The following is a 21227-nucleotide window of genomic DNA, read 5'->3' as shown; positions in this document are numbered from 1 at the left end:
TCCTAAGGGAATAACTCAGAGTCCCTTGATCCTGGAAGGAGTTCCCTAAATAACTAGCAATGCAAATAAGATTCCATCTCCTACTGCAGCTCGAGCTGTCTTAAAACATAGGTCTCTGACTCTAGGTTCTACACTCTCTGACTTCTTTCTGTATTAACCTGCAGATTGGGTCAAATCCTTAAATTTGGCAGATATAAATCTTGTTTGTTCCTTTCAAAAATTTTAAATAGCTTCCACAATGCAGAGTCCATTATGAATTATAAGTTAAAAGGAACTTTGAAGGACATTTGACTCGATGTGTTCTTACTGAAAATATTCTTCACTGGTTTCAGACCACTGAAAGTGGCTCACTAGCTGTTCCTTTTTAGTCTGCTAGGCCATTGTTAATATATTAGAACTCCAGAGTTCTGTGCCTGCAACTCTCTTGTGAGTCATTATGGATCAACTATTCTCACCCATTCTCAATGATTTGAATTTCATATATGTACTGTTGATTCACAAATATAAATATCCAGTCCAGATCCCCTTTCCTAATTCTAGACTTAGTATTCAGTGCTCTACTTGACATCTTTACTCAGATGTCTCATGAACATCTTAACTTTAACATATCCCAGATCTGAACAATGTTCACCCTCCACAGCCTCTTCTATCTTCTACAAAAATTCATGGCCACACTAACATGATTCTCTAGGTCAAGATTCTTACTTCTAAGACCATGAAAATATTTCTTATAGGAAGTCTGATAACCAGTAGTTCCTTTCTTCTACACATCAAGAGTCCTTGTGGCTTTCCTTCATGGAAAGAATGTGACATTTTGCAAGTCATGATCTTCCTAACTGAGCTTCCTGATTTCTGAATTTCAGATGTATATCATGTCCATCTTCTTTTCTCCTTCTTGAAGTAAGTCACCACATAAGAATACTGCTTACTTTAAATTCACCTTAATATAACAAAGTTTTTACTAGTCACAGAAAAAGGCTATGTGGAGAATGGTGCTCAACCAACACAGATGTTTGTATTACCCTGGCTGATTACCAGATGTGATATGCTCTAGCCACACACAGAATAGAGCTTTTCAACCAGACATACTCAGACTGCCAAGTATATCAAACAAAAATTTAAGGTAGCAGATCTAGTTACTGCTAACAGATGACAAAATCAACATACTTGACTGCACAGATGCCAGTAGTCTTGTTGGTTCTGCTTGCAAAGCATGTCTGTCTCAGCAGTGTCACCCAATATTTGCTTGGTTGTGCATATTCTACCGTTGGTTCCTTGAAGAATTTTTCCCCTTGCAGCTCCTATGACCCTTCAGGATATATTCTTGGTGTCTGTCCAATGCTTACACATTCCAAGGCCTCTGGTTCACTCTAGTTCACAGAAGCATTTCATAGTGGAGACCCTTTGTTACTTTCTTCTGCATTGTGTCTCCAATGTCACCCATACTCCTGTCTCTGCTCCAGAGACATCAGTTTAAACTGTGGGCATATTCCTCTGCTGTAAGATTATCTCCTGGGTATCCCCTTTACATAGAACCCTTTCCTCAGTATCACCTTGCCAGTTCACCACAAGTCTGCTCATCAATGTCCTGCCTGAATGTCCCATTGAACACCTTTGCACTTTCGGTGGCCCACGATCCTTCCCTAGATATATTGTTCTAAGACATCTGCTACCACCTACATGTAACTCACACTTAAAGGCAACATCAGGGATTCTAGGCCATTATGTGCCCTGATGTATATTGAGTGACAAAACCAAAACAAAACAAAAATCAAAGGTGAAAACCCAACCAACCAAGCAAAACAAAACAATAAAAAAATCTCACAACTGTCCATAAGTAAATGAGTCATAATTAATTTAATTTTTAAACTTAGCAAATTTGTCTTATCTTTCCTTCCACTACATAGGCTGAGCATATATCTTTAACAGGTGAAGCTGATTACCTCCTGGGTCTGCCTTACAGGTAGGAAAAAGATTGCCTGAGTTTCAAAGCCTCAGATTCTATTATCCACTCAAAATTGCTGGGGTCAGAGATTTTTCTTAAGTCTCCAATGTTTTTTAACATTTCCAGTGATGAATCATTTGAAGGAATTATTTGCTTACTCATCTTTCCATTGACTTAGTCTGTCTCTATAATTTGACTGTGTATTAACTCCTAAGTCTTAATGGCTGTTGTAGCTGTTTGGACACTGTTGTAGCTACCTGTTCATGGAAACCAGCTACTCAGATAGCCCAAATGCTCCAGACTCCCCACCTCCATGGCTGAAGTTTTGTTTGGGATCTTTGTCTGTGTCCAAGGGTCCAAGTGTTTGCTTTTCTTGGAAGTGACTCCCTCCAGACAGAATGTCAGTTGTCCTATCCACATGCCATTCACTCATATACCTAATTTTCTTACGTCATCTTTTCTGAATGACATGTAAAGATACATGTATCTTCTTTTACAATTAAAGAGAATGTCTGCTATTATTTATTTTGTAATCTATGAATTTTTATAGTAAGTAGTACAGCTTTATTGCACCAGTTTAGTTTTCATTTTCAAAGGCAGGTCATTCATATAGATATTTTATCAAACCTCTAAACATGAATAAGTAAAAGACAGTCTTCAATAATCCAACAGAAAAATGATGATTCTATTTATCCTCTCTGTAATCATCTCACTATCTTAGTTCTGTCTTCACCTTTGGTGTAATCAGTTGTCCTGTTAATGAATTCAAGTAACCAGCAGCACTGTGCGAAGCTCCATGAGCCAGAGTTCTCTCTCACTCCTATTTATTTGTACTTTGTAGACATTTATTTCTGAAAAAAACAGAAACTTACTCATATTCATTTTAAATTCAGGCATTGGTTGGTGCACCCTTCTTAAAAGCCTCTAAACTGTTTGTGAGTTTGTATGTATGTGTGTGATGCTTTCATTTGTTTACTGTTTGTTTTATTCTTGTTTGTTTGTGTTTTTATTTGCCTATGTTTCTTCTAAAGAGAGAAAAAGTAGGTGTAGCGTTAGATAGGTGGGGAGGAACTCAGACAACTTGAGGAGGGGGAAATATGATCAGAATATATTGTATGAAAAATTGTTTTCAATGAAAAAAATCAATTAATTAAAAACTTTATATTATATTATATCTGATGACTCCTAACATTTGGCCTTGCTTTGTTGCTAGGTTCTCTTTGTTCAAATGGACACATGTGATGCTCTGCATACAGTGGCTACAACTTGGCTTTATGCAGTTGTTACCTGTGGCTCATATAAATTGTATCTTCTCATAGCCACAGCAAAACAGTGGAGTCATAGATTAAGGACAGGCAGAAACACTGTCTCATTTTTTGCTTGCTAACCTAAAATCAGAGGTCATCACCATGCATTCCTACTTATTCATTCCATTTCACCACTTTAACAGCTAATCAGATTTGACTTTTTCATTTTTGAGGATGAAATTACTTCAGCTGTTATCCCCATGCACCCTGCTCCTAAACCCCCTTTCACACAGGGAGACCCCTGTCCTATCCTGTTACTGACTGACACAGCATTTTAGGCAGTTAGCTCTGACAATGATTTTATCTCTACATGGGCTGCTAGCCAGCACTGATCTGTGAGACTAAAGTTAATGAAGTTGCCCTTTTAGAAAATTAACTTTTTCTAATAACCATGGGGACTGGTGAAGATGTGGGGTTGTATGGAGTATTAAAAATCGTCACTGCTTTCTGCCTGAGTGCTTCTGTATAATGTCTATCATTTGTAACTGGTACAATTTGCTCTTTAATGTATTTCTTTTGTTACAAAAATACCTCTAAGCCAGAAAAATTTAGTGTTAGGTAATAACATTAGAAGAAACACCATCTCAAGTCAAACATAGTGAATATTTTTGCTTTATTGTTCTTCACACATGCTTATTAAGCAGGTGTGATGGTTTTTATGAGAAATGGTCTCCATTTGGCTCATGCATTTGAACATTGGGTTTTCAGTTCATAGTGCTTTTGTCAGGGGTTATAGAAGCTTTTGCGGGTGCAATTTCCTGAAAGAAAATCATCACTGGGTAGCTTGGAAGGTTTATATCCTCCCCCCACCTTCTGCTTGCACTCCCTGTTTTCTGTGAGTGGTTGACATGTAACATTGTTTTTACAGGGGGACAAGGTAAAATGGTGGCCTTGAACCTTAGAAGAGACTGTGGCTATTTGAGTGACCTTGAGCCTGTTAAGATTGTGGAGCTTTTGAATTTTGACCAAATATTTCATTATGATATGAGCATGAGCCTGTGTCAGTCATGGGTTGATTGTCATGGTTATAAGTTTATATATTTAAAAGGTTGGTCTTCAGTCATGGTGTTGTTTGGATAAAGTAATGAAACCTTCAGGAAATGCAGCTTTGCTGGAGAAAGCCTATCACTGGGGCAGTGTTGAGAGTTTTTATTCTTGCCCACTTCTTATGTACCCTGCACTTCCTGTGGGGGAGTTGAGAGGTGTTCTCTGAGTTTTCTGCTCTGGACACATTCCTTTTCTGCCATTGTGGACATCTAGCGCCCTGAAACTAATTAAAAATTAATTATTCTTTGAGTTGCTTTTGGTCATGGTATTTTATCTCAGCAAGAGAAAAGTAACTAATACTGTAGGTTTAGTCATGATGTTTATGTAAATTTGCTTTCTGTTTTTCTAATCAAATGCTGAATCCTTTTCTATGTCACTCTAAATATCCTTTGAGTATTTAATGTAATCAGCATATTTTTATCATTCCATATTTTTGTTGAATCAGAATACCTTGTAATTATAAGTAAATCTACAAAGAACATCTTGGGAATAATTTAATATTTTTACATTACAGAAATACTTTAAGTTATCCCCTTAGGTGTGCTTCAATATATACAATTTCTTACACAGAGTATGTATTTGGGGCATTTTATAATTATAGAGTTTGAAAGTAAATACAAATAAATTCCACATAGAAGTATGAATGTCTGGTTTTTCCTAAAGATTATTAGGATATAAACAGCAGAGTCTCAGAATATTAGAAATGAGGACAAACTTAAAATACTGGTGTGTTCTTAGTCTTTTGTTTAGTGATGAGAAAGCGACTTAAAAGGGGTTGAGTTGCTTCTAAACTCTTAGTTGCTGCATGAGACTAGCCTGCCTCATGGTTGCAGATTCCTGACTCTCAGTACAGTGAGTATTCTGATGACTGGAAACTTTATAGGACCAAGTAATTCTGTCACATGTGTGTATTACTGCCAGAAGAAGGAATATTTTATGGAAATATTAAAGTACAAACTGTGTAATATCTCAATGTAATATGCTTAATGTACCAAGATTCTCCTGTACTATAAACATGAGCAAGAGTCAATGACTTAGAATTGGAAGCTCCCTGGGTATTCTGAATGTAAAAACACCAGTGAAATGGATTGGTAATTACATTTAATTCCACTAGATAGAATGTTTTGGGAGTTTAATAGTTCACATCCCAGAGGAATGATGTGTGTCAAACATGGGTAATTAATAATCTAGTGAGGCCAGGATGCTTCTTTATCCTCCTCTGCCCAAGCAAAGGAGAAGAAGCACATCCAGGTTTACTTCTTACAGATAAAGATCAACAGAAAATTATCTTTTAAAAGGAGTCAGATAGGACATGAAATTTTCACAAGAAAAAAAATGGCTATTCCTAATTGAAATGTTTTAAATAAAGCAAAAACTAAGATACTGTAAATTTCAATTCTCTAGGGCTAGTACTTCTAAAATTCACTATAAAAACTTTACAACATGACATTTTCTATTACTTTCTAATTTTTAAGAAAAAAAATTTCAATCTTAATTGACCAGAACAACATATACAATAGAACAATCTAAATTTATAAAATAATGTGTGTGGCTAATAAAACTCATCCATGTTGTAACAATGAGAGGTTGATGACAGGGGAGGAAAGGGCATGTAGTTTGTGATTATTGTGTCATTCATCTGTATTTTTATGTATTTTAAAATAGCTTTTATATATCCTAATGAATATTTTCTCTCAATACTTGAAATAGGTGCTGTGGGACAATGCTTTTGTACAATGGTTTAATAAAATGCTGATTGGCTAGTAACCAGGCAGGAAGTATAGGCAGGATAAGGGGAAAAGGCAAATTCTGGGAACAGGAAGGCTGAGTTAGGAGATAGGAGATGCCAGCCCGCCATCCAGGGAGCAGCATGTAATGGCACACAGGTAAAGCCACGGACATGGAACATGTGGTGACATATAGATTAACAGAAATGGGCTGAGTTTAAGTGTAAGAGCTAGTCAGTGGTAGCTTGAGCTAATGGCTGAGCAGTTTGGTTTTTTTGTTTTGTTTTTGTTTTTGTTTTAGTAGCAGAGAGCTTTATTAGGAGGAGGGACAAAAGGACCAGGTCTGGGGAGGAAGAAGAGAGAAAGATGGTGGTGTGGAGAGAGAGGGAGCAGAGAAGAGCAGAGAGAGCAGGCCGAGCAGTTTTAATTAATATAAGTCTCTGTGTATTTACTTGGGTCTGAATGGCTGCAGACCAAATGTCCTTCTACATATTCATATTTTTCTTCTTATTAATCTTGTTGATACATGATAAACAACTTATTCTCTAAGAACACCAAGTATAAAATGATGGTATCATAGGAAAAGTCCTGGTTCCTGATTTTACAAAGCAACCACCAGGGCAAATAATAGCAACTTCTGATGAGGGGGTTTCTGAAGATCTTTCTAACAGTCGTACATACACTGGACCTCAAACTACTTTCTCACTTGTGCTACTTCTCTAAAAAGGAGAAAGCTCCCCCAAAACTAAATTTGAAAGAAGAAAACATGGGATGAGTTTTAGAAATGGAGACAGGAAATCTGGGCCATAATTCTAATTCTAGGAAATCCCTAGCTTACTCTTCATTCTGAACCTTGGTTTTCTTCTGCTAACAGTGGTAAATAAGATTTGAAAATGGGGAGTTTTTTCCTTTTGCAAATATGCAATTTCCTGATTTTACTTCCTTCTCTTTTGTTTGAGTAAACTCCCTAGAAAATTACTCGCTGTAAGGACTTTCTTGTGTGTATGAGTGTGTGTGTGTGTGTGTGTGTGTGTGTGTGTGTGTGTGTAGACTAGCAGTTCAATTTGTTAATTTTGTATGATTTTGAATGTTCTCAGAGAGTTCAGAATATTTTTATTGAAATTTGAATATGAGAAATAATAGGACTCCTACTATGTGTGTGCATTTATATGTGCTGTAGTTTATTTATAAGTGAATTCTAAAGACTCACATTAAGGGCTTGGCTCCCAATGCAACAATGTTTATATCTGTAGTTTTGTAGAAGAGAATGCATATTGAGAGTTGTGATTTCATCAATGAATTAATACACTGATGCACTTTTTAATCCAATTTCACCTTTGGGAGGTGATGGCAATAGGGCTTTGTCTTATTTCTGTCCTTCCTGACCATAGTGGCTTCCCTCCATCATTCCCTCTCCACCATGGTGCTCTGCCTCTTATTAATTTTGGAAATAATGAATCAACTTTCATTAACTAAAGCTTTTGAAACTGTGGCCTAAATCTAGCACTTTACCTTTAAATTGTACCATTTATGTTTTCATAGTGATATAATCCTGACTGAAAGAAAATCTACACCAAGAAGTAAGATTCTATGAATCTTACTTATTCTATGACCATGAAGTACAGAACAGTTTGGAAGTGTTGTGGGAAGAGTTTAGAAATGTTTGGAACTGTGGGCTAGAAAATCTCTGAAAACACAGATTTATTGGGAAATCCTGAAAGAAAGAAAGAATGCTGACAAGAATGTAAAGAGTAAAAAAATTGTACTCAGGAAATGTCTGGTGAGAATCATATCAGGAATTAGATTACAAGCTATGGATGTTTTGGCAAAGAATTTCTCTACATTTCTTTCATGCTTCAAGACTTCGTGGGGAACTAATTTAAAAGTGACAGACTACTTGATTTGATGAGAAGCTCTCAGCACTCAGGATGTTGGTGGTGTTGAGTACTTTTAGCCAGATTAATTGTGAGTGAAGAGCAAAGTACAGGGATCTGAAAAATTGCAATTTAGATAAAAAATAAGTGTGAACAAGATTAGGGCCAGTGAATGTGTAGTTTCTTAAGAGATTAGCACCATCAAAAAGAAACCAAGTATTTTGCACTGATGTTGATGGAAATATGCAATGAAAGGATCTCAGAAATTGGCCAGATCCCCCCTATCCTAAGTTCAAGCATAAAAAGAAACCAACTCTTTTAAATGTGTTTGTTTTGAGAAGAGAGATCCAGGATTTTGTGCTCATATAGGGCCTCTTAGGAAAGTTTGTATCCATGTCCAGTAATCCAGACATTTAGAGACCACTGAAGGCATGGACCAAATGTTTCTGGCCTTTTTGTGTGCTGAGTTGGCCATTTATGTCATCTACGTGATACTGGATTTTCAGGCATACATAATAAAAAAAGTTATGGGATGGCAAATGAAGGGTTCACAACGCGGCTACATTTACCGGGCGGACACTTCCGCCTAGCCACTTCCGTATCAAAAAAGCGTCTTCCGTAGCTAGGATACCCTGTTGTCCCAGATATCTCCGCCTAGCAAGTTCCGGGCCAAGGGGTCTCGCATGATCAGAGTCCCGTGCCATTGCATGGTGATGTAAGCGCGCAACATGACCATGTAGTGACGTGACCTGGCCACGCCCCCAGCCGGTTTTAAAGGTCCGGCGCGATATCCCCCATCCCTCTTCTCCACGCACGTGTCTTTCCCACAGGTCTGCACTTTCTATCCTGTTTCTAATAAACTCTATAAGCGGATTCTGTCGTGTTTCGTGACGTTTCCTTGCAAAGGGTAAGAACACAACGCAGACAAAAACCTAACAGCAAAGGCATCCACACAAGTTTGAAAGGAAAGCCTCAGAAGTCAGATAATGTGTAACAGGGTCAGAGTTCCTGTGAGAATTCCCTGAAATGGCAATACATGAAACTTGTGAGTGAGCAACAGCCATTGTAGAGACCCCAGGAATCTGGAGGTACCAGGAACATGTAAAATCTGACAAGGAAAGTTGTAGGTAATGAGCAGGGCCCACCCCAAAAGAGCCACTGTAGTTTTCAAACAGCAAGGGATATGATTGCCATGCCCTTTGGATGATACATCAAAGTCCATATACCTTGGATCCCAGAAATAGAGCTATAGGACTTATTTTTTTCCTGAATAGTTCAATATATTTTGTGTTGGTTTCCTTTTTTGTCTATTTATATATTTATTTCATGTAGTAGTGCATCATACTGTGGCTTCAGTTTACTTAGAACTCACTATGTCGCCCCGATTGTCCTTGAACTTGTGGCAATCTTTGTGCTTCAAAGTGGTGGGATTATAGGTAAACCACAATACAATGCTCTGATTCTTCTTTTGTGGAATGAAAATGGTTATTCTATTCTGGTATGATAATTATGTTTCAAATATACTATCTGAATCTTTTGCTCTCTCTCTCTCTCTCTCTCTCTCTCTCTCTCACACACACACACACACACACACACACACACACACACACACTCACACACACAAAATATGATGTTTATAGCTAGGAGTCCATCATGAGTCTCACAAAAAAATTTGAACTTGTACCCTAACAAATGCTAGAATTTGAGACATTGGAATTTTTTTTTTTTTTGAGATAGGGTTTCTCTGTGTTGTTTTGGTGCCTGTCCTGGATCTAGCTCTGTAGACTGGGCTGGCCTTGAACTCACAGAGATCCACCTGGCTTTGCCTCCTGAGTGCTGGGATTAAAGGAGTGCACCACCACCGCCTGGCTGACATTGGGGCTTTTGAAGATAAACTAAACAATTTTGCAATATGAGATGGACCTAAGCCTCTGGGAACCTGGCTATAATGTAAGAAGGGTCTCTTTAAACTCTTGCGTGCATGAGGCTTGATTGCCAAAGTTCAGAGGCAGAAGTTTGGGGATGTGATTGGATCATGATGGTTCTGATTTTATTAAGGTATTAAACTATTATAGAGTCATAATTTGATGGCATGATAATTATGGGTGATGGTGGAAACTAGGAGGTAGGATCATCGTGAGTATATTAAATCACTTGAATGTGACCTGGAGTGATATTTCTTGTGCCTGACCTTTTTCTGTGTCTCCAGTTTCTGATTACCATGAGACAAGCATGTTTCTTCCACCATGTCCTTCCACTGTGAAGTTTCAACCTCACCTCAGAGCCCAACAACTGAGCCAGTGGATCAAAAACTGGATCCTCTGAATTCTGAGCCAAAATAAACTTTCTCTGTTAAAATAATTTTTGTCAAGTATTTGGTCACAGAAAGAGAAGGCAAACTAATACATTGTGTTTGTAGGAGTCTAACTTCAATGGGCACCTTGCCCTGAATAGCCAGCTACCTCCTGTCCTAAGGACATGAGATGGGCATCTTTCTTCTTCTGGAAGTCAATTAAATATCATAAATTAAGACTCAATTACCCAGTAATGTTAGAATGAATGGTGTGGTTGTGTCCTCTTATTTGAGGATTAGTACCTGCTTATCTTACAAACAAGTTTGTTAATAAGTTTCAGCTGATTGGTTATGAGCCTGTGTTTTGCCCTGTTTTTTTTTTTTTTATTTCTAAGTTAATTGCTTGTGATATGAGCTGCATTATGGTCTTAAGCTTTTCTACCACATTAATCAATAGGATTCTGGAATGGAGAAATATTTTGACTTAATATCATTCTTAATAGCACAATGAGAAGGTAAAATTCTATCATTAAAATTTTCATATTATTCTGATTCAGTTTGTTATACCTGGTAATGTGTAAAGAACATTACCATTTCTTTCATAATCCCACCCCCATAATCTTATGAAAAGAGAAATATGATGAGAACTTTAATAAATGAGTTACTTGGCATGGTGATAATATGAGCTAATGGTAAGCAAAAGAGAGATGGGATGAAGCTTCAGAATAAAAAGTAACTGACTGTTAGATGACCCTTCAACATAAAGGTAACTGACTTCTAAAGTATCTTATATTGGAAGCACAAGGCTTTAAATCTTTTAACAGAAAACAAGTCAAAGGATTAAAGTGCCATGAAAAGAACAAAAATAGTACAATGGTAAAGAAAACAAGTGAGGTTAACATAGACAATGAAGAATTTTCAATTTTTGAGCAATGAATGGCATTGTTCTTTGAAAGATAAAATATACAAAGCATCTTTCTCACATGCAGGGAAAAGATGAGCTGCTTATCCACCTAACTAGTTCTGGTGTGGACATGCAGGGTTACTGTCTGCACTGTAACTTCAGTACCCCTTAGTGTGGTTTAAGGAGAATTCAAACAGTTCAATTCCTGGAGAAGTTTTAAGGGGTCTGTTTGATGAAATAATTTGGTTCAATAAAAGAGCATGTATTTTTATGTATGAAAGAAAACAACTAGTTGAAAATAAGCGTCAAGCTGTAAACTGAAATCTGTTTCTGTCTTCTTTCTCATCTGCAGACTAAGAAGACAAAACATAAATTCTAGCTCTTTCTACATTATGGTAATTTTACCTTCATCTATGTCTTCCTACTTCAAAGAAGAAGCATGAAGTAGCAGCTCAAGTGGCCCTGGGGAGAGGGTTGGAGATATCCAGTTATGCTTGATTTGAAGGCTGGGTGAACAAGTCATCAAGTGGTTGGCCCAGTCTTACCTTCTGTCTTCTGCAAGTGTGTAAACCTGTGGGCTGCTGTGGATATCACTCTATATAAATAAAATGCTGATTGGCTAATAGCCAGGCAGGAAGTATAGGTGCGACAAGCAGAGAAGAGAATTCTGGGAACAGGAAGGCTGGGTCAGTGAGACACTGCCAGCCGCCATGATGAGAAGGGACATGTTAAGATACCAGTAAGCCATGAGCTATGTGGCAACTTATAGATTAATAGAAATGACGTAATTTAAGACATAAGAACAGTCAGCAAGAAGCCTGCTGCGGCCATACAGTTTGTAAGCAATATAAGTCTCTGTGTGTTTACTTGGTTGGGTCTGAGTGGCTGTGGGACTGGCAGGTAAAAGAGATTTGTCCTGACTGTGGGCCATCCAGGTAAACTCTAGCTAAAGTGGACAATTTGAGTTTTGGAGACCCAGAATTTTCAATCTAGAACTCCATTGTGAGATTCTATTGGGTGGTAAATTTGCCAGAGGATGTCGCAGGATGGAAAATTGCCTTGAGTGAATTTAAAGTCATATTTGATGGTTTCTTTGTGGTAGTTTCCTTTGTTGTGAGACTTCATGAGAAAAATGCTACCAGTTTTAAATGGCATCTCTCTCCCTCTGTCTGTCTCTCTCTCTCTTTGTCTTTCGCTGTCTGTCTCTGTATGTGTATGTGTGTGTACATATATGCTATATGGGATGGTACTTCCTATATTTTAGATGATGTTAGATAAAACTCTATACAATAATTTCTGCCCCAAAAAAGAGAATAAAGAAAAGAAATTCTCAAATATTTGAGTACTTGTCTTTACCACACAATTACATAAATAATTATTCCCCCTTTTAAAAGCTTGCCCACCAGGAAACTTATAAAATTTGTTGATCCCAGATAATCCTTTGTCTTAAATTCTGTGTGCTGAGCCGGGCGTGGTGGCGCACGCCTTTAATCCCAGCACTCGGGAGGCAGAGCCAGGCGGATCTCTGTGAGTTCGAGGCCAGCCTGGGCTACCAAGTGAGCTCCAGGAAAGGCGCAAAGCTACACAGAGAAACCCTGTCTCGAAAAACAAAAAAAAAAAAAAAAAAAAAAAAAAATTCTGTGTGCTGGGGTTCATCTTGGTAATTTTCATTGTCAGACACTCTACAGGACTGGTCAGTTTTGGAGAGGAGACACAGGATTGATCCTTCCTGTTGCTGGTACTTTTTCAGTAAGGCCTGAGCACACAGGCTTTTTTTGTTACTTCTAAGTCGGGCTAGACCCTGGAGAAAGACCTGTAATCCTGTGTCATTGTACACATTTTCTTTGTATACTTATGCCTTTGCCTGACCCTACCTCTCCCTTAATTCCTGAGCTTTAACTTCCATGTTTTAAAGAGCTGGTCTCAAATCAAGCAAACAGATGTTGGACTTTCTAATAATATGAATCCCAAAGGTCTTACATAGCTCCTCTGTGCTAAGGAAGTGTACTTTAGTATATCTTCTATATCACTATCATATCCTAATCCATGGGAAGAAGATAATGGGTATTTGTACAGTAAAATTAATCAGAAAATGGCATATAGGCCATTCTTTAACTTAGCAGAGAATTGCCTAAAGCAGAACTATTTTTATTGGTATTGTGTCAGCATTTCTTTGAACACTTTAAATGAAAAGTTCTGTAACTTACATTTGCTCAGCAGTAAATTGTGAGGAATGTAGCATAAGCAAAAGCATTAAAAACCTTTTGCTTTGGGTAACCACATGGTCAGCCCTAAAATCATGCAGACAGCTAACATTCTACAGACTGAGCTGGTTCTACTGATGTATTTAGTAGTGTGTGTGTCTGTGTGTGTGTGTGTCTGTGTGTCTATGCGTGTGTCTCTGTGTGTGTAACAGCAGTTAATTAAGAAAGAGGTGATGAATTTGAGAAAGAGCAGGTGGGTTATATGGTAGTGTTTGGAAGGAAGAAAGGGAAAGGATAAATGATGTAACTACATTATAATCTTACAAAATAAAAGAGAAATTTTCAAAACACAATAGTTATAAAACATAATAAAGTATAAATTAATAAAATACTTTTGCTTTGAGAAGTTATATGACACATGAACTGATTTAGTTGATTGTGAGTTTAGCCACATTTTCACATCTGATGATGGTTCAGCTAAAATAGGCTTGCTTGACTTTTTCTAGCTCTTGTCTTCCCCGTTGCAGATCTCTACCTCCAGTTTGGGACAAGCATCCTTCATGAGTCAGAGCCTTATGCCTAAAGCTCCTGCCCACTGTTCTGTGTGTTCAGCATCTCTTTTCCTCATTGGTTTCCATTACTTCCCTTGTGATATACAAGTTTACATTGATGAGTACAATTCCTATGTTGTAGTGACATTGTCTTTTGGTAAAATAAATCTGATTTCTAATGTTTTAAATGCACATTAGAGATGTTTAAGAGGCAGGCACACTCAAATTTTAATCCTTTCCTATTTGTTTTATAGGCAAATATAGTATAATACTTACTATAGATGTTTTCTTTGAATAATCAGAATAATTAACATAGTGAACATTTTATATGCATAAAAGTATCATGCTCACAAGCATATTCTTTTCTAGGAAACTATTTTTTCCTTCATGTGGCTAAAAAAGCTGAAGAATGAGAGGTCAATTCCATGTTGCTACTCATAATGTATTTGTTAAAGGAACCATTGTCTAACACTATAGGTATTCACACCGACTATTGGCATAGCTTTAAGCTATCAGTAAAGTGAATGTTTGGAATCTGTTCTGATACAAAAGTGTGGCAACATTCATTTAGAACCTTAGTTTGAGAGAATTCACCCTCAAGTACTCACATGTTTTAAATTTTAAATGTGGACACTTTTTGATATTTTCTCTTATTGGTTTTGGGAATGGTATGTCAGTAATTTGTAGGCATTGATTAAAGGAGTAGAATAGGAGCAATATTACTGCAATTTCTGCACAGATCCAAGAAAAACTATATACCATTGAAATAAACCAGGTATGTCAGTCAATGCTTGGTTTCTGTCTAGTTTAAAAAGGATAGGATGTACACATGTAGGGACAGGGAAAAGTAATTCCCTCACACCCTCATGCTCCACCTTGGAAGCACAGAAGCTGCCTTTCAGGTGGTTTCACTTCAGCAAAAAGAAAAAAAAATCAGAATGGAACAGAGCCTTTTCCAGAGCTGATGGGATTCACAAAGGGAAAATTAAACTTTGCAAATTATGGTGTAGTTTTTTTGTACCCTCAAAGGAGACAGAAAATAAATACAACAACCAAAAGCTACATCGTTAACTCAGCACACTGAGGAGGCCAACAAAGTAGAGATGACCAGGACACCTTTCCTACATACTAATTTTGTGTTTGCAGTGAATGAGAACTTAACTTCCAGAATTTTAATTTCTATTGTCAAAGTCCTGGAAGGCATTCTGTGACTACTGGAGGTTTCTTTCCTTGAGATCTTCTAGAACCATTATGAAAGACCACAGAATTCATGTCAATGGAGTAAAAAATAGATTACAATTGCTACTTTATTATAGTTACTTTCCTTAGACAGGTTCTGATTTTGTCCTTCAAAATAACTTATCACACATTCTTGACTTCCAGCACCAAAAAGGATGGCCTGAAAAAGATGATTATGTAATGTGTCTAAAGACTATCATTTTCCAATCTTAAGAAGTCTTGAATTTTTTTTCATGGTGACTTAACTACTAAGGTCTTCTTGTGTACAAAATGACCTGTGTGATGCCCACAATATTTGAAAATGGTACTCAATAAGCTCTGTGAAATTAATGAGATGAAATTTTATGTACTTCTCATCCATCCATCCATCCATCCATCCATCCATCCATCCATCCATCCATCCATCCATCCACCCCTTCATTCTGTGGTTTCTGTAACTCAGAAGGCTGCCACTATTTGACTGAAAATCTTCATTTGTTTAGCTCTGATGAACATTCTTTTGTTCTTTAGTATATTTGTTATTTTTACCCAAGCCAGAGAGGAAAGTCCTGTCCGCTTTATAAACAGAAGCAAAATGTTCAAATAATAATTGTCATTTACCAATTATTTAGCATTAATTGGAACTTAGCATGCTGGAAAATGTACTTCCTAGGGGAAAATAATAGTTTCAGAGCACCATAGACAGTTTGCAATGTACACAGAACATTTAAAGCAGCAATTTATTAAATATTACAGTATTTTCCCTGCAGAATGCATGAGCTATTCATGATTAGGACTAGGTCCAATATTTATGAAATATTCAGAAATGATTAATTATGTTTCATTTACAAATGGACTCTAATGGGAGACATTTTTTTATTGCAAGGGCTATTTTAATGAATTGCCTGTCTCTATGAATTCATGTTCAGCACTGGAATCATTTATTTTTTTCTCCTTTCTACAGACTTTCTGTTTGAGCTTTCAGTGCTTATCTTGTCTTTCCTGTTTCTTCTGTTTCATTCCTATGATCATTCCCTGTTTGCCTAAGCTCACACCTCCCTCCCTCACACCTCCCTCCCTCACACCTCCCTCCCTCACAACTCCCTTCCTCAGTCACATAGCCAAATGACTCCTTGTTGTCAGAAAAATAAAAGTACAATATTAATATAATGTGTAGAGGTATTTATGGCCCCCACCAACATAATATTCTTTTTCTCCTCCAAGTTAACCATATCAGCTCTCACTATGGGATGCTCTTTTGTGTCCTCCATGCTTCAACTCTTTCATGCTTTCTTTGCTCATCATGCCTTTACTTTTGTTTGAAATCCTTAGTTGTTTACAACCAGCTCAAGCATCCTCTTCTCCCTATAACTTCCTGAGAGTTCACTTCCTTCTACATAGGCAGAATCAGTAATGCTCTCACTTACCTTCTTCCTGGTGTGCCTGTAGGCATCGTGGTTGTCTTCATCTAGTTCTACATCTAATTTGTGCATAATATAGCAATATTATTTTAAGTCTCATTATAGTGTATTTTTCTATCTACCACATATACCATGTAAATTAAACATACGGTAGGTATTAATGAAAGTTATATGGCTAAATTGAAAAATCCTCTGAAAATAAGATACAAAGCACAGACCTATGTCAGTGGGCATTTAGAGAGAAAAGCAGACTGTGGCAGATTGACAGTGACAAAGTAGATGGGGGTGAAGAAGTTTTTATTATGTATCAGGCCCAGGCCCAGACAGAGTGGAGTCACAGGGACACATCAATTTAAAGTCATAGTAAATGAAAAACTTACTTTAAATATATACACAACACACTTTTACCCCATTGTGTTTTCCTCTCATTCTGTGGTTTTGCATTTTCTGTAACAGAAGTCCTTTTGACCCCTGTAAGTATAGTAAGTGTTCTGTGGATGTAGTAAAGTATGTGTGTTAGTAAATGGATGCACAAATAGAACTATGCTATTTCATGGAAGTTAAATACATAGACTCAAAATTTCAAACATTAGGAAATACTTAGTGTGCCATTTCCAAGCTGACATTTCTTCCAAATGGAGCAAGTGATTTCACCTCCACTACAGAATCTTTTATGATCAAGAAAATCCTAGCCTGGCCTCATTATATTGGCATTGTAAGCCAGCTAGTTGGAAGACTGAGGAAGGAGAATCAGAAATTCAAGACCTGCAAGTACATTATTTCAAGGTCAGTTTTAGTAACTTATTTGGCAACATGTTGTTTAAAAATAAAACAAAATAAAACGGTGAAAGAGAAATAGTAAAGTGGCACAACATATAAAGGTTCCTGAGTCAAATGTCTAGTAGAAAGCAAGAGAAAGGGAAAGAAGGAAAGAAGGATGAAAATCAGCATGATAGATAACTGGAAGCTAAGATCTCATCATTGCACAAGTAGATGCCAATTGTTCTTATGATGCATTTAGTATGCAGTCATTACTGTTTCAACTGCTGGCATTGTATTCACAAGCAGATATGAATGAGTGTTGGTGTTGGTTACTAGAAAGGCTGTGTTGTGTATTACCTGTTTTTGTTCAGGTGCTAGGAGGTAAGTAAAGGTGAGAAGCCGTGTTCTGGTGACAAGGTCCTCAGACTTAGAAGCTGAGGACCAGAGTTCAGCTACTAATCCTGCTACCTTGCATTGAAAAAAAAAGTATTATTGTCTTTGAAACTTAGATTTCTTATTTATGTAGCAAAGCATATAATCTCAGCCTGCAGGAGTTGTGTATTGAATGGATGAATAATGACTGTGGAAATATTTTCCCTGTAAAAGTAAAGCACTGTTAAACTTATGTAAGAATGAGAGAATTAGTAAAAAAGGGTTTTCTCAGCTGAGCTTTCATTCCTTTCTGTTCTCTTTATTATTGTCTGTCAACTTCCACACACTTCAACTTTCATTTACTTCCACAGATGAAAACAGGGCAAATGAGCGTTTCCCAGTGATGTAACGTGTGTAGAGTATGGCATATTTAAACCAACTCCTTCTGCATCTTTTGAATTTACAACTCAGCATAACTTGGTAGTAAAAAAAAAAAAAAAACCAGAAAGACACTAATGTCTTCTCATGAGCTTTCATCTCCATAAGGAAATCAAAACAATCCCAGAACAGAGAAAATATGAAAACAAACATCATTATATAGATACCAGTAACTCTGTGATGAAAGAAAAAAGAAAAAGTCTTACCGGCTTGCATTGTTAATAATTGAATACATGACTTTCAGGATTCAGTACTAGCAACAACTATATATGTGCACATTTAAAAGGAAACTAATCAGAAAATAATTTGCATTGCTTAGTTGTTGCCTCAAGCAAGGTGCAAAATGTGCCACGTGTTTGCGTAATGATTTCATCCCTGCCTTTTTCTATCAATGAAAATTACTTTATGGCAAATTATTAGCATTTATTTTTTGTTGCTTACTATTTTGTATAAGATGTTTTATTTAGATTGAATATCTTTATTTACTTATTTTCAGATTGAGTACATTGAAACATCTAGAATAAGAAGATAAATAAGCTATATTTCTTTATCACAATAGCTTGAAAAACTAGGCTAGATATTTACTGGATAGACTTGGAATCCTCAGTGTAAATAGGCCCTTCCATAAGATCTGTTTATAATCTTTCTCTTTCATTTGGGAGAGGAGACTACATAGACACGAGTTCAGAAATATTTAGAGATATTTAGAATTAGAGAATAAAGGCAAGAAAATAGCATGGAGCCTTCTCACGAGGGCTCTTTTAACCATCCCTGATCAGAGCACAGTCCATCTGAAAACATACAGCTTAATTTTCTGTTAACTAAGTGATATCAGTGAAACAGGAAGCCTTGCTCAACACTTCTCTTAGTTCCTTTGCAGTGGAATGATGAAACATATCTGAGAGAGTACCAATAAATTGGATGATAGAGATCTCAATAGCCTGGAACAACTTGCTAAATCTAAGTAAAGTGAATTTTAGAGAGACAGATGCAAAGTCAGCACTGAAAAAAGACAAGTGCAACAGTATATGAAGTGGGGCGTATGGCTCAACTGCAGAGCACTTTTCCTTTTCCTTTTGTTTCCCAGCAGTGGTTGTTTAAAAAAAATAAAAGAAAACAAAGAAAAACCTGAAAGTTCTATGAAGTTACTTTTGTCTTCTTTCTTAGATCAACCACATTTTACATTTGCTAATAATAATACATACAGAGCAATCAAGGCCTGAATATAATCTACTTTGATACAGGTATAGGCACTGATGAACTGACATAGAAACAGGAGAGAAAAATACAGTGAAAAATTATCACCACCCACCTTGGCACACTGTCGTGATTTGAATGAAAATGCCCCCATAGGTTAAGGAGAAGCACTATTTAAAGGATTAGGACATGTGGCCTTGCTGGAGTAGTTGTGGCCTTGGAGGGAATGTGTAACTGGGGGTGAGCTTTGGGGTTTCTAATGCTTAGTCAGGCCCTGTGGTGATATTGTGTTTCCCAATATATCATGCACCCTAATAAATTTATCTGGGGTCAGAGAACAGAACAGCCACTAGACCGACATAGAGGCCAGAAAATGGTGGTACTCACACCTTTAATCCTATCACTTGGGAGGCAAAGATCCATCTGGATCTCTGTGAGTTCAAGGCTACACTGGAAACAGTCAGGTGTGGTAACAAAAGCCTTTAACCCCAGAAAGTGATGGCAGAAAGCAGAAAGGTATATAAGGCGTGAGAACCAGGAACTAGAGCTGGTTAAGCTTTGAGGCTTTTGAGCAGCACAGTTCAGCTGAGAGGCATCCAGTCTGAGGAAGCAGGATCAGCTGAGAAAAGCAAGGTGAGGTGGCTGTGACTTGTTCTGCTTCTCTGATCTTCCAGCATTCACCCCAATACCTGGCCTCAGGTTTGATTTTATTAATAAGAACTTTTAAGATTCACGCTACAAGGCCCAGTCTCTCTCTTCCTGCCTCCTGCTGATCCAGATGTAGGACTCTCTGTTCCTTCTCCAGCACCATGTCTGTCTGTGTGCCACCATGCTTCCTGCATGATGATAATGGACTAAACCTCTGAACCTGTAAGGCAATCCCAGTTAAACGGTTTCCTTTATAAGAGTTGCTGTGGTCATGCAACTCTTCACATCAATAAAACCCCTAACTAAGACAGACAATAAAGTAATTGGATTGTCTAGATAAAAGAACTATATTTGTCATTCTGGTAAAATAGGCATGAGAGGATCATAGACAGTGTAACAAAACAAGCTGAACCAATTTACAATTGGAGGAATACTGGAGGATCATGTCTGCTGATGTGGACTTGACTACTGGTATTATGTTTACTAATGGCCTGTCTTGATACAAATCAGTAGGAAATGTAACCTCAAGTTCTTGATCTATCGTAAAGGGCTGAAATAAAAACTCGTCAAGTAGCATTCAGACACTCACAGTACATGGCAAGTGGGAGACGGTCAGCAGTGCAGATTGTTACTTGTGTTGGCAACGGAACATGCCATGTTCTCCGGAAGACGGGCAAGCATTCTTAACTGTGAAACAATCTGTCCAGCCTCATGGAATGATTATGGCTGTAGTTGGAATATGAACGACCCTTCAAAAGGCTCATGTGTTGAAACCGTTGTTTCTAGCTGGTGGTGCTTCTTAAAAGGGATTTGATCATGGGGATACTGATTTCATAAATGTATTAATCTACGGAATTTATATGGAGCGGGCTATTAGAATGTGGGGTGTAGCTGGAGGAGGTAAGTCACTGGAGGTATGCCACTGGGAACTGTCCTTTGATTCCTGTGTTGTCACCTGTCTCCTGTATGTCACAAAGTAGGCAGCTTTGTTCTTCCCTGCCCTTTCTCAAAAGCAAACTGTCTCATGATGAGTCCAGGAGCAGTCCAGCCAATTATGTACTGAAACATTCAAAGCATGGGTTGAGACCAAGTGTGTCTTCTTTTAAGTTGTTTCTCACAAACATTTTTTGTGCAGACACAGATGGTGATTGGCAGGGATATAAGTATATATAAAAATATTAATCATCTGCTGTGCCTCTTGGTGTGTATGTCTGTGCGTGTGTTTATGTGTGTGTGTGAGTGTGTGTATGTGTTTGTGATTAACCAATAGAATTTAAGAATAAAGTTTGTTGTTTTAACTTAATTAACTACTTGCATAT

At 37.4% G+C, this 21227-nt stretch overlaps 1 protein-coding gene across 8 annotated transcripts in view; it reads right to left on the bottom strand.

Moving 5' to 3' along the window:
- Window positions 1-21227, bottom strand: part of Ralyl (RALY RNA binding protein like) — a 693727-nt gene that overhangs the window by 135517 nt on the left and 536983 nt on the right. The window lies entirely within an intron of this gene.

Source organism: Peromyscus maniculatus, chromosome 2, assembly GCF_049852395.1.
Source record: "Peromyscus maniculatus bairdii isolate BWxNUB_F1_BW_parent chromosome 2, HU_Pman_BW_mat_3.1, whole genome shotgun sequence".
Lineage (NCBI taxonomy): Eukaryota > Metazoa > Chordata > Mammalia > Rodentia > Cricetidae > Peromyscus > Peromyscus maniculatus.
This window is presented reverse-complemented; position numbering and strand designations above follow the sequence as displayed.